The sequence below is a fragment of the Cavia porcellus genome, unplaced genomic scaffold (assembly GCF_034190915.1).
Source record: "Cavia porcellus strain 051 isolate PalLab524CR breed Dunkin Hartley unplaced genomic scaffold, mCavPor4.1 scaffold_22, whole genome shotgun sequence".
Classification (NCBI taxonomy): Eukaryota; Metazoa; Chordata; class Mammalia; order Rodentia; family Caviidae; genus Cavia; species Cavia porcellus.
The window spans coordinates 40,049,615-40,063,251 of NW_026947505.1; the positions used below are offsets into that span (position 1 = coordinate 40,049,615).

Genomic DNA, 13,637 nt, shown 5'->3' on the forward strand with positions numbered 1-13,637 from the left:
TTTTTAAATTTTCTTGTGAAACCAGGTTTGACGAGGCCAGCAGGCTGTATTTGATGATGATGTTCCACAACTGTTCTTCAAATCTTATTACTCTGATGGAAGAGACCCTAAAACCCAGTTCCTTGTCTAATATTGATCACTAATATATCAGTTCATAAATAGGCTTATGTAGATTTTATGCTTCAGAATGTGTCTTCTTAACAACTTCTACCGGGGTCTTTATTAGGGTTAATATTTCTGATCAAAAGAGCAGGATTTCAGGCCCACAATATTTGGACTGTCCTTGCCATTTTAAATCTACATCTGTGGAACTAGATGTGCAAATGATTGTGACACAGCTATTTCTAAAAACAATATTCTAATAAAGTATATGGGATCTTCAAGGGAGTTCTTTGAGAAGTAGGCAAGGGAACAGACAGTCCAAGAAATGTCTGGCTCCTCAATTCGTGCTCTTTTTTTACTTCAACTGTTTCCCACCTCAAAGTACCTACTCCTGTCTGACTGGCATGAAGGTTGATTGAAAAAAATATATATATTTATATATTTGAGGGAGTGCATACCAGGAACCAAACTCAGGACCTCGTGCTTGCCAGGCAGTTGATTATGCCTCTGAGCTGTATCCCTAGCTATCACATATACTTTTTAAAAAGCAGGGAAAGCCAATTTTGAGTACATGAAGTTTCTTCCCATTTTAACATTTTTTAGTCTATGTAAGCAATAAGAAATTAAAAATAAAGGGACATGGCCTACAAATAAAATGTAATTACATTTTTACCTTTGAGAAGTTATATTTCTCAATTTATTTTCTTCCGTTATATATCTCTATAAAATAAGCAAATACTATATAATAAGATTGTTTGATTCAGTTTAAAACTGATTAATGAGAGAACTATATTTTGCAGATTTTTTACAATATAAAATACAAAGTCCTACAGTATAGCCTGTGATCACCTTTGAATACTGCTCGATGCTGGGTCCAACCAGGCTCATTAATATATAATAACTAAGAGTTTTCAAGTAGTAGTTCTTATCATCCCTAATTTACATATGAATCATCCCTAATTTACAGACCAGTGAATCAAGCTTTGTTCTTTTTTTCTACATAGAACTCATTTTATTTCTTAAAAGTATTTATAAAATATTATAACCAATTACATTTCTTAGCTCTAGATTATTTAAAAAATAATGTTTAGAGCTCATGTTTGGAACTCAGTGCATTTTTGCTAAATTTTTTCCAAGGCATTACGTTATTAAAATATTTTAAGGAACACTGACACCTAGTTGCAATAAGACTAAAAGCTCCAGAAGGGACAGGTATTCATCTATCTAATTATTTTATAGAAAACACAAGATAAAAGATAGAAACTAAGCATTTGGTTGTTAATAAAAATCTAATTTAATTTCTGATGTTTAATTTTCTAATGAATTTGGGGGGAAAGGTTACACAGTATATATGAGGAGGAATTATAGACATGAGGCCTTGGCTTCTTATTGGAAGGTGAAGACTGTTCACTCAAGATTATCACACTACCCTGGTGGACGTTTTGGCCAGTATATCTTGCAGCCTTGAGCCTGATGGTATATCCCTCCCTCCCCTCACACTTCTGAGGACTGCTTTTGTATTTATACTTCGTTCTCTTTGTTTCATGCTTTTAGATTCCAAGGGTACCAGGTCAAGAATGTATTGTAGGCCCCAACATTATCCATTTCCTGCCCTGTCTCATCTCTTAGATAAGGTCCATAATTATAAAACAAATTCCCTTTCCTCCAACACTGAATTGAGTAAGGCCTCAATTGTGTGTTACCACAGTGGTTCTTGAACCTGGGAGTATGCTGGCAGTTATTGCAAATGTTGACTTATAAAAGAGTAACAGAATACAATTGAATAACCACATTTTCCTAGCATCTAAAACAATGGCAGTCCGATACATGATGAAAACTATTTGCTACCCATAGTGTGTGTAGGTGATATCCCAGACATCATAGTTTAAATTGAGGATCTATCCACTGCCAGCTATGTGATTGTGGGTTAGAATCAACCTACTCTAGAGGAGGTTCAACCTCCTCATCTGAGAAAGGGGGTACTGTTATTCTCAGGAAGTTATCAGGTTAAATATGAAATACCTGACACATAGTTAAGCTAGACACTTGTTGAATATGTGAAAGACATATTCATGCTATGTGAAAAAGCACATAGCAAATTAGAACCATCCTGTATTAAATCTCATCTACATAGGTATACTGCTGAGAAATGTTCAGTTTTTTCTATTTCTGTGTAGAGAAAAATCTATTGGTGTTTTACCCATGAATTTAAAATATAATTGAGTAGCACAGTTGCAACTTAAATATGAATTAGAGACAAAGAATGAATATAAAAGGTTGATGTCCAACTTTATAATATAAATCTTTTATATGAGTTACAGTTTATCTAATGCCTTACGAGTCAGAAACATACTGTCCGTACAGCCTTTAAGTCCAAACATTTTAAGTTTTACTTTTTTAACTAGTAGGGAGTTTAGTACTAAATTTGTTTTGCTGCAGTTGTGTGGAAAGTTTCATTATGTCTTAGTAGACAAATAAAATATAAAATATAAAATAAGATTTTCCTAGTACTCTACCTAGAATGCTACAAAAACCTACAATGAAATTGTAAATATTCCAAATAGTAAGTGAAAGTTGGTTTATTTAATTTTTACCTAAATGATTTTAAAACATGGCTTTCAGCATGCCTTTATGGTTAAATCAGTGCCTTTAGATATCAATCAACAATGTGCTTGCAGTGGAGCCTTTCTCTGACACTGATTCATTAGGAAAGCTCATTTAAGGAGTTAAACATCTCTCACTTGTCAACACTAAGGTAATTATGTACTATTAATTCTCATGTCATTTCAAAAAGTGCTATTTTAAAACTATTCATTTCATCAATCCTGAGAGCTGGGAAAAGGTAGACAGCCTGCTGTAAGCCAATTTAAGATGTGATTACATTGCTTTAGTCCTGCAATGCACGAACCAGAAAGTTGATTTAATGTGAATCCAGCTTTTGAAATGTTTCCTCTTTCATTTTAAAAGATGTGTATGACTAGACAACCTTGAGAGTACGAAGGAGTTGATGTAGAAGAAAGGAGCTTTAATTCTACCATTTGCAGAATCAAGATGGTGGGTGGGGAAGGGTGAGGAAGCAAATCTGGAAATGGCAGTTTTCTTTTTTTTTGTCTAAATGAAGCTTTTGTATATAATTTTAGTGGTCCAACTGGTATGCATAAGTTTCATGTATTATTTTTGTCACACTTAAAATGATCAATAGTATGTAAGTTACTGTTGTTACAGAATTAATTCTAATACCATAAGCCATTTAAAAATGCATCTCAAATTAACAAATTGCTTTTAAAATACTAAAAACACTTATTTGTGATTCTACACAATTCTCATAGCAGTCCATTTCTGTTTAGTTCTTATCTTATACAATAGTTAAATGAAGATTATGATATAAGATCTTTTATGGCCCCTTATTATACTGAACTGCATTTTACTGCAAAGGATAATTATTTTTCTTTATTAAAATAATGATTATTTTGAAGTTTGATTTTCTAGCTAGTTGATAATAAAGAAAAAAGTCACATTTCATAAGTTTAAATTTTATCTGAATTGATATTAGCCCTTTGATTTTATTTTTTATTTTTTTAATTTTATTTTAAAGAGAATAAAACCAAACAAATAGAGCAGAATAAAGCCAATCAAAATAAAACAGTGAAAGTGATACAGACTTCAAAACAGAATAATAGGAAATTAACAATGGCTACCATAATGTCCCTTGTTATCTTCAAAATTGCTGCCTATACCATCAGATACAATAAAACCAGACAAACCAGAACAGAATAAAACCAATCAAACCAGAACATTGAATAAAACAAAACTATAAAATGGAACAAAACAAAACATTGAGAATAATATTGGATTTCAAAAACAACACAGAAGGAAATCCCATAGTTGCTATATTGCATACTGTTATCCTCCAAATAGATGCTCAGACTGCTATCTTTAGGACTACAAAGTCAACCAAACAATACAAGTATTAGGTTGTTTTTGTACCTCCGTTGATATCAACTTTACCTGTATTCTTCTGAGTCAACCAGTTGCTTCGTGTGTGTGTGTGTGTGTGTGTGTGTGTGTGTGTGTGTTTTTCTCCCAGCCCAAGCACCATCTGGCTCACAAGAAGGATGAATTGGCTTCTTGTTTCTCCTCCCAGGCCCCACATGACTGCTGCTGGCTCACAGGAAGAGCTCTTTGATTTTAATTGTCAGAGTCACAGGGTCCTTTATTTAGCAAATTCTTCTTCTATGAGGGTGGCCAGAAGCTGGAGCTGAGTACTGTATTTATAAACAAAAAGAATTTTAGACATAGCTTTGCTGGATAAGAGCTGTGTTTTAATTATGTAAAGATAATTGTTAGTAAAGAAAAACCTACAGATTGAAATGATTGCTTGCTTTCCAAAAGAATGAGCCTTAAATTGGACCTTAAAGGCTACATAAGTATTTCAAATTGAAAAACAATGGAAGGACTAGGAATAAAGTTTATGCAGTTGGTACAAACATGTGATTTTGAGAGATGGTTAGGATATGGATTATTTTGAAGTAGAACTTTAGGTGTCAAATTAGGAATTCAAAAAGATGTTAGGCTAAAACTATGAATAGATAACATCTATCATATGGGTGGAAGGCAAGAAGGAAAGAAGTTAACATTTAATAACTTCTATTTATGTTTTCTTAGATTATGACAATTATATTTTAATTCTCCATATACATTTCTATAATTTGCAACCTCAGTTCTGCAATAATGGAAGCCAAGTCTTGGAGTCTTGGGTTGATCTATGTTGTGAATGTTCATGTCCGTGTGTGATAAAAGTCTCTCCAGTGGCATCTATCCTGTACTATAAACAGTAAGTTTCAGAGGGATTGATTTGCTTTTTATGCAAATTGCACATGCTCAGAGCAATTTATCATTTCCTTTTCTTCTTCCCTAGTCACTTGTTTCCAAATTATTTTTCTTAGTAACTGAATCATTTTTAGTCACTCAGAATTTAAAAAATTGGAGTCTTTTTTAACTTTATTTAACATATGTGTTTAAACAAATGTAAGAAATAGGCATAGATCATGTATTAAAACCCTTGTTCTTAATTGTCTGTTTCTATGTTAAGCTTATTTGGTGATCTTTGATGAGCTGTATATATTGTTCGTATTCTACAAGTTACTAGATGTTATCTATTCATAGTTTTAGCCTAACATCTAGAGGAAATAACCCAGTTATCTAATCTTAGCTTCATATATTGTGTCATAAGTTGGTAGGTTTTTCATTCATCATTTTTTCAGTTTTCAGCATTCCATTATATGCTTTGGGTTAATTTTTCCTTATCAGTCTTTTTTTATCTCCAAACAATTATAGAAAGGTAATGTTGATTTAAAAGACAAGAATAATTTTGCATACATCCTTAATATTCCCAAACTTTACTCATCACCATAAGGTTAGTTACCTACCAGTCAACATGTATATGCTAATTACTTTACCTGAGATGGTCTAAAACATGTTAATGAGTGACAGTCATTCATGGTTTTATTTGTTTTCCTATTTCCTATATGTATAACCAATACTCATCTTTATCTAAATCACGAGCAATTCATGGAAATACTTAATGTTTTCAAAATGATTAAATAAAACTATTTTAATGAAAAATGAAGAGCTCTTCAAAGAATGTGGAAGTAATTCTGTTTTAGTGAACTCTACCATTGAATTTGGTTTTATGAGTACTATTCTCTGATTAAGAAGCTATTTGCAATAGTAGTCCAGATTCTTGGGGCTTAGTAGGAGTAAAATACAAGGGATTCTTTCCAAGAATTGGAGAACTTAGACTATACTAGAATTTACAACTTTCCCAAAGGAAATAGCTAACCTGAAGATATTTAAAAAACACTACTTTAAAGTCACAGAGTATGAAGAGAAACAAGACTGGTGGAGTATGTACATTAACTTGGAGGAGGTGAAATGGGAAGCTATAGAACTAAAATCTCTCTACAGCTTTTAGCTGTGTGGAAGGGCAGTACCTGTTGTCCAGTGGTAGGGTCAAAGCTCTCACAGTCTCTCTGGCCAGTGGAAACACCACAGTGAAGCCATTTATTTGACTTTGGGAACCACCGTTCTTAGGGTTTGGCCTTGGTCCTCATACTGTTGTGATGGTCTTAAAGTCCAGCAAGCACTATAGAATTACGGGCAGAAAGACAGAGAAGGTAAAGGCTAAGTGGAAAAAGCAAGCTACGTGGTTCCTTATACAGGATTTTCTCCACAGCCCGACCTGTGACTTACACTTACAGTTCATGAACAAGGAAGGATTATGTCAAGGTTTTTGAAGGGAAATGTAGTTTGTTTAAATGTAGGCATATTATTTCCACCCACTTACCCGAGTAATGTCACAGTTGTATCAGTAAGGAGGAAGGAAAAAGAGCTATTGATGCAATCAACAGAATCTGGCAGTGGATGTGGATGTCTTGTATATACTGATCATCTAGAACCTACTGCTACATCTGCTGAGATCTTAAAGTAGGAAGGGAAAATACTGCTTACACATACCTTGTATAGGACAAAATATACTAGGTACCTAAAGAATCTCTTGTGATTGACATTTGAAAGGGAAATAAGTGAGGTAGCTTAATGTGGCATACGTTGTGCCATTTCTGTGTTTTTCACAGTTTATGAACTATTGATATGACTTTTCTTCTTCAACTCTACACTCCTTACTCAGACAGTGACTTGAGCACATTACTTGCCCAATTGAGTTTAATAAGAAGAAATGAGATACTTCTTGGGAATTTTTGTTTTTAGTGAGCATTACTTCCACTAAGAAATCATGTTTTCAATTCATTGATAATGTAAAAAATAGTTATTATATAGAAATTAGTTCTATAAGGGCTGGGAATGTAGCTCAGTAGACTAAGTGCCTGCCTGGCAAGCCTGGCGTCACGAATTCAATCTTCAGTACCACCACCAAAAAAAGAAAAGAAAGGAAATTAGTTCTAGAGATGTATTTAATAGCTTTTAAATAATTTTAAAAATTTGAATTTCAACAAAATCCTAAACAATATTCAAATAGATGATACAGACACACTATTTGATTTTAGTGAATTTATCAGGCTACCTAGAACACCAAGATTGTCCCCAAAATACCTTGAACTCTCAGAGACTGAGATTCAAAAGAATCTTATTTTCTTATTGTCTTCAACATGCTACAAATATAAAACAATTATTTGCTGTCAAGAAATACTACGAGTATACCAGTAACTCCTCTCAAGCTAATGTCTGTAGCTAAATAAATGAATATAAATAATTTATGGTGAAAAAGAACTCTGCTGTCACTGTTTTAATGTGCATAATAATTAAATGCATTATTTTTAGTGGTACTTGGAATTGAACTCACAACCTTGCACTTGCCAAGCACACGCTTATGCCACTGAGCCAAATCCCCAACCTAAATGCATCTTTTTAATATTCTTTTGTTTCTATGTTACATGACTTACATCAGACAAATTGTAGATATAGGGCTTTAACTTTCTTATTTTTGTTGTCAGAAGTTATTGACTTTTAATTTATATTGTTATGTTTGATGCATTAAGGAATTAGATAATTTTGGTGTTCAGGAAAATAATATTTATAATAAGCATTTGTACATCATTTTTTGGGATAGTGATATAATGGTATTTATATTTCATATGTAAACATTGAAAATCAGCTAAAGTGTTTAAAAAAAGTTTGCTGAATATCTGGTGTCAAGTACTGTGTAATTAGATGTTCATTTAATTTTCAGAGCAACTGTACATACATTCATTGTACTCTCACTGTATAATTAATGAATCTTGATCTTAAAGAGGTCAAAATTGCACCAAGGTTAGCACTTAATATGTTTAGCCAAGATTTAGACTCTAACTCCAAATTCTAACTAATTCTGATTTCTTTTCCATCTTTTGATGGGGTCTTACAGTGTAGTTCAGACTGGCCTTGAACTCACTATGTAGCTTAGACTGACCTCAGACTCATGGGAATCCTCCTGCCTCAGCTTCCCAAGTGCTGGGATTACCGGTGTGGACACCACACATGGTAGGTTTACTGTATTTTTCTTTCTTTCTTTTTTTTTTTTCTTTCTTTCTCTCTCTCTCTCTCTCTCTCTCTCTCTTTTTTTTTTTTTTTTGGTACCAGGGATTGAACTCATGACCAGGCACTTGCAAGGCAGTTGCTTATGCCACTGAGCTAAATCCTTGGCTTCCATATTTTATTATCAATAATTTTTGTCATATATATTAAACCCTGTTTAAGTTGTATACTTAACCTGGGAAAAATTATGTATTATCTATCGATCTATATATCTCAAAATCAGAAATACTTTTCTTAGTTTATAAAGGATTATTGAAGAGGTTCTTCAAATTTAGCATTTAGTTTATTCTATTTAAATATATGTTCAATGTGTCAAGATAATCAAGAAACATCTATTACCACAGGTCAGAAATTATATTGAACAGTATAGTTTTAAGAGTTCTAAGAAAAATGTTCTACTGAATTGGTAGAACAACAAATGATAAAAACATACTGTATAAGTAAATGCATTGAATGATTTTATAATTTTAATTCTGCAAAGAAAGCCATACTTTTGATTTTATTTTTTTTGGAACTGGGAATCAAACACACTTTGACATTTTTGAATGGTGCTATAAATTTAGTTTTATTTCCATGACAATAATATGATGTTCAATATGATTTAATTTTTGAAATTTTAGATTTTCTTAATGATAGGTGGCATTAGTGAGAGCAACCAACTGTGAGATTATATTTATGTTAGTTTGTGAAATAATCCTTAAACTTCAATTTCTGTGACTAGGAAGTATTGATGCCTTAATTTTCTGAATTAAAAACTTTCTTTTTATGTTTTTATCCTTGTTTAAATGGGCAAATACAGGCTGAATGTCTTTGAGAATACAGCACTTTCAGGAAATGACAAGAAGTATTGATTTACTTTATTCTTATTCCTTCAAGCAGAACAGCCATAAAATATGCTCAATTTCTTCTCATTTTTATCTGTAGATTACACTGACTTGTGCAGATGACAGGTGTGGATATGGAAGGAACATATTGACATTTACTAGAATTTGACATCAAAATTTTAAAAATGAAAAGTGTACTGAGAAATCCACCTAGCACTTTTTTTGCCACATAATTACTGCAGTGCTAAATTTTGTTACTTATAAACATGAATGTAGAACTGATATAGGAAACCAGTCACAGACAATTGCTGTTGTGTCATAAATTCAGTAAGACATTTAACGAGAAGTCAGTACAAAATCTGCTATGGAATTATCCTAGAAAGCTTAAACTATTGAGAATATAATTAAAAATTTCAAAAATTATATCATTAAGTAAAAATATATATTCAAATTGAATTAAATCTTACAAGATAATAGTCTTTTTAGAGTACAAAAGTTTAAAATGTAACCTAACTTTGTGCAATTTTCAAGCATGTTAATTCTTCTTCAGTGAAGTAGAGTGCCTGAATTCTTTCAGGGCTATAATGTCTCTTTGCAAATGACTTATTTTATAGTCTTTAAGCTTGTCTGTCTGCTCATTTGCCATTGCTTATTAGGTGTACTTATACAAACAGACTTCCTAAAAGTCTGCTAGAAAGTACATACATCATGTGTGCTTACTGTTCATATTTATTTCTACTCTTAAGGCTCTTATTATGCTAGATTTACAGGATTATCATCCTTATGACTGGCATGTAGAAGGAGAGAAGTGATTCTGATTAATCTGATCATAGCTATTGATAGAAATGCTTGCCAGTGTGCTGTATTTCCTCTTCTACATCTAAAATATGAAACTCCTCCAATATTTATTTCTATAGCTGTGCCAGGTCAGCAAGCACACTTTTATTTAGAGTGTATGCCATCATGTGCATCATATTAAAAACCATATGTCGGTTGATTTTGCTGACTTATCCCTAATATGCCTCCTGTTTTAATGGCTCTATATCACTAACTGGGTACCTCTTCAAGTCGCTTTGTAAAAGACTGCAATTAAACTTATGTAGAAGAGTTACATCTGATATTCAAGATGGTGAATTTGAATATTTTCATGATTTTGTACATCAGTAACAAAAGTTTATTGAAAGCAAAAAAAGGTAATTATTGGTGTCTTATATTATGGTGATAGAAGAGCTGACCTCCTTTTGAAGTTAGTTTCTTTAATGCATTTAGTGAAGGGGCTGTCAAACATGGTGATTTCATCCAATAATGCCCCTACCCTAGTGTCTGTTATATCTGTTAACAGACAGATTTTGGTATGGCTTGCTTACTGATCACTGTCATTCCAAAATCATGTTAAGAGGAAGACTTTGGAAAACATTGTTTTTAATTGTTAAAAGTAGAACAACAATATGCCTTTGTCTCTTACACCTTTAGAGTATTTGGGTAGATTACTGCCTTGTCTCTACTAATGATACATTGTAAGTGTGGAGGCAGATGTTTCCCAGTGATGGAAGGGAAAAGAAGCATTAGAAAAAGGGTGAAATGTCTACTTCAGGCAGAACTTTGTGGGGTACATATGTTTTACAGGGGGAATTTGGGAGATAAGAAGAATAGTCATCAGAAGTAATCTAAAAATGATCTGTTTGCAGTTGGTTAGTCTCATTTATTTTAAGTCAGTTGTATAATTGGCTTATATTTCAGAAGTCCTTTTTTATATTTTGATGAAAATTATATGAGCTTATTCTTTCTGCTGACATTTGGAAACTGATTTAAGAGTCAGTGTACATAAGGTACATAGTGAGTATCCATGACAAAGAAATCAAATAATAAGGCAGACTGGAAACTAGGTATCTAGGGAGAAAAGGTAATCTGGTTATTGGAGCCCCCCACAACTATGTTAAGTTCAATGATTTACTAAAAAGACCTACAGAGATCAGAAATCTGGGATACTCATAGTTGTAGTTTATTATAGCAAAAAGATTCAGATTACAATCAGCAAAGGTAAAGGGAGAATAAGGCAAAGTCAGGGAGAGACCAGGAGTGAGCTTCTAATTGTCCTCTTCTAGTGTATTTGTATGAATAGTGCTTGATTCTCCTATTATTTTTGGCAACCCATATGGAATATTGCAAAGCAGGGTCTCAGCAATCATTGAGCTTTGTTGTCCAGGAATTTTATTAGGACTTAGCTTCCTAGGCATGACACACCTATGTGGATTATTTAATTTTTTATTGTCTAGCTCCTATGATGCTCAAACTGATACAAGGTGGCCTAGTATCCCAACTGAACAAAATACATGTTTCCCATAAATTACATTATTAGTATGAACTTTCTGGTGTGGGTGAGGGTCCTTTCTATATAAAGTGAGTTTCTGATTGTTATGAAACAGCTCAACAGCAAAATTCACTGCTAAAAGTGAGGTCTCTCTTTCCTTCTCTCTGTCTTATGTGTATCTTTACCTTTTTTTGAGACGGGTTTTCACTATGCAGTTCAGGCTGGCCCTGAACTGACTTTGTAGCCCATGCTATCCTCAAACTTGCAGTGACCTCCCTGCTTCAGTCTCCCAAGTGCTGGAATTACAGGAATGCACCACCACATTTGGCTAAGAGTAAAGTCTCTTAACAGTTATTTTTTAATTGAAAGTATCACTGAAGAATAACTTGATTTTTTCCAAAATACTTTTTAATTTTAGACTTATTTTTTTTTATTGTAGAGCTTTCTATTAGCAAAGAAGAAATAAAATTGAATATCTGATTTGACATAGGAATCTTGAAGGAACTAGAGACGCTGAAAGTGTACTTTTCATGTAAGGGATGACAGTAACAGATTATAGAATCACCTTTGTCTCTTTTTGACGTTGAGCGCCCTAGAGATACCTTTACCTACAGTCACCAGGAATTAGGGTGTGTAAGCCATGTGATGACTTAGCTGGTGTGTTTCTGTTTATTTTATATGTGGTAAATATAAGCTGTCCTCTTCAGAATTGACTTGTGTCCTGCTAATGAGGGAAAGCCACTCTTTTCTGCCTGATACTTTTCTGTGAAGTAAACCAGTAGTGCTTCTGAGTAAGACACAATGGCCAACAGCCATGAGAGCATGGGCTGTGAAGGTGGATTGCAGCAGCAGCTTCATTAGTCAAGCTTTGTATTGGGGTGGATTACTTAATCATTTTATGCCTGTGTAGCTTCCTGGCTATGATAGATAGATAATAATGATGCCTGCCCTGTAAAATTGGTTTGATATGTGTGTTAACTCATGAGTGTTAACACATTCAAAGTGCTTAGAATGGCACCTGGCAGATAGTACTCAGTAAGTTATAGGTGTTATTATTGTAGAATAGTAGAGCAAGGTTACTTTTTACAGAAATGCAGAAAGTTCAAATTTTGCTTTAACTGTGATGTAGACTGGAGTACACTATAAACAGTATCAGTGTATGTCTTTAAATATATCTTTAAGAAAACAAATGCTCTGTTTCAACCATCCTGAATATCTTTCATTTAGAGGAAAAAATGAATCCTATTCTGAGTATTCATGTGCTCAGAATAAAGTAGTATTCTAATGTGATTTATGCTATGAATTTGAAACTGATCAACTAACATAGTATGCTATATTGTAGCAGTTTCGATTTTTGTCTCATTTTTGAAATCCCTTTATACAGGAAACATGTTTATGAGCCAGAGGTTTTGCTAAGATATGGTATCTTATATTCAGGCTAATTTACCCCTTTAGGCTTGTAAGCTCATAACCTCAATTATTTAAGGTAATTTTATGAAATATTTGTCCTAAATTTTACCCAAGAGATTTGTATATATTGACAAGATTCACCAAAAATGATATTCCTTTCCCTGGATACTACTTTGCTCTTGGTCATAAAGATTTAAGGATCTTTGATCAGTAAGTAGTGCTAGAACCCAAAAGTAAATAGCATATTCTTGTCAGAAAGTTTAGTTTGGGGAATTAATTCAGTAAACAGAGAGCATAGTTATATTCAGTAGCATTGGCTACTTCAACATACAACAGTATGAAATTCTTATTATTGTCTTTGGTTCTGGATATTGAACTTAGAATCTTGTGCTTGCCAGGCAAGTACTTATGCCACTGAGTTACATTTCCAGCCCCTGAAATTATTTTAAAAGGATTTCCATGTTAATTCAATTGATACAATTCTAAAATTGCTTGAAAGAGTCCTGACAAGCGGCTGAAGAAGGCTAAGCATTTTTTATGCTACGGAGGTTGGAGCTGTTTAATAGACTTTAAATGTCCACAAATTCATAAGAGGCTGCTTGTTGTTTGACTTGTGCATTGTTTATCTGCCCATCGCAGTTAACTTCTCACAATAAGAATGATGCCCTCTGAATAATGCCCCTGTTGTGAACTTAAGAAAGACTCATGAATTATTAATAACTAGAGGATTGCAGAGCCCTGGTAGGAATGAGTACATAGGAGAATTCTGTTCACCTGATCTTGACAAATTAGGTGCTTCAAAAGATATTCTTGCTTGTTAATACAAGAAGTGGGGGAAAGGTGACTTGGAAATGCATCAATATTTAGACTTTTTTTTGTAGAATCTCAAAAGGATAATA

The 13,637-nt window shown here is 33.3% G+C and overlaps 1 protein-coding gene across 4 annotated transcripts in view; it reads left to right on the forward strand.

Moving 5' to 3' along the window:
* The window catches only part of Prkn (parkin RBR E3 ubiquitin protein ligase), a 1,262,552-nt gene that overhangs the window by 18,399 nt on the left and 1,230,516 nt on the right, over window positions 1-13,637 (forward strand). The window contains exon 2 of one of the 4 annotated variants that reach the window (XM_063233337.1): window positions 8,024-8,139. The exons of the other annotated variants lie outside the window; for them this stretch is intronic. The gene's annotated coding sequence lies outside the window, so the exon portion shown is untranslated. The remainder of the gene's footprint in view (window positions 1-8,023; window positions 8,140-13,637) is intronic. 4 annotated transcript variants of the gene reach the window in all.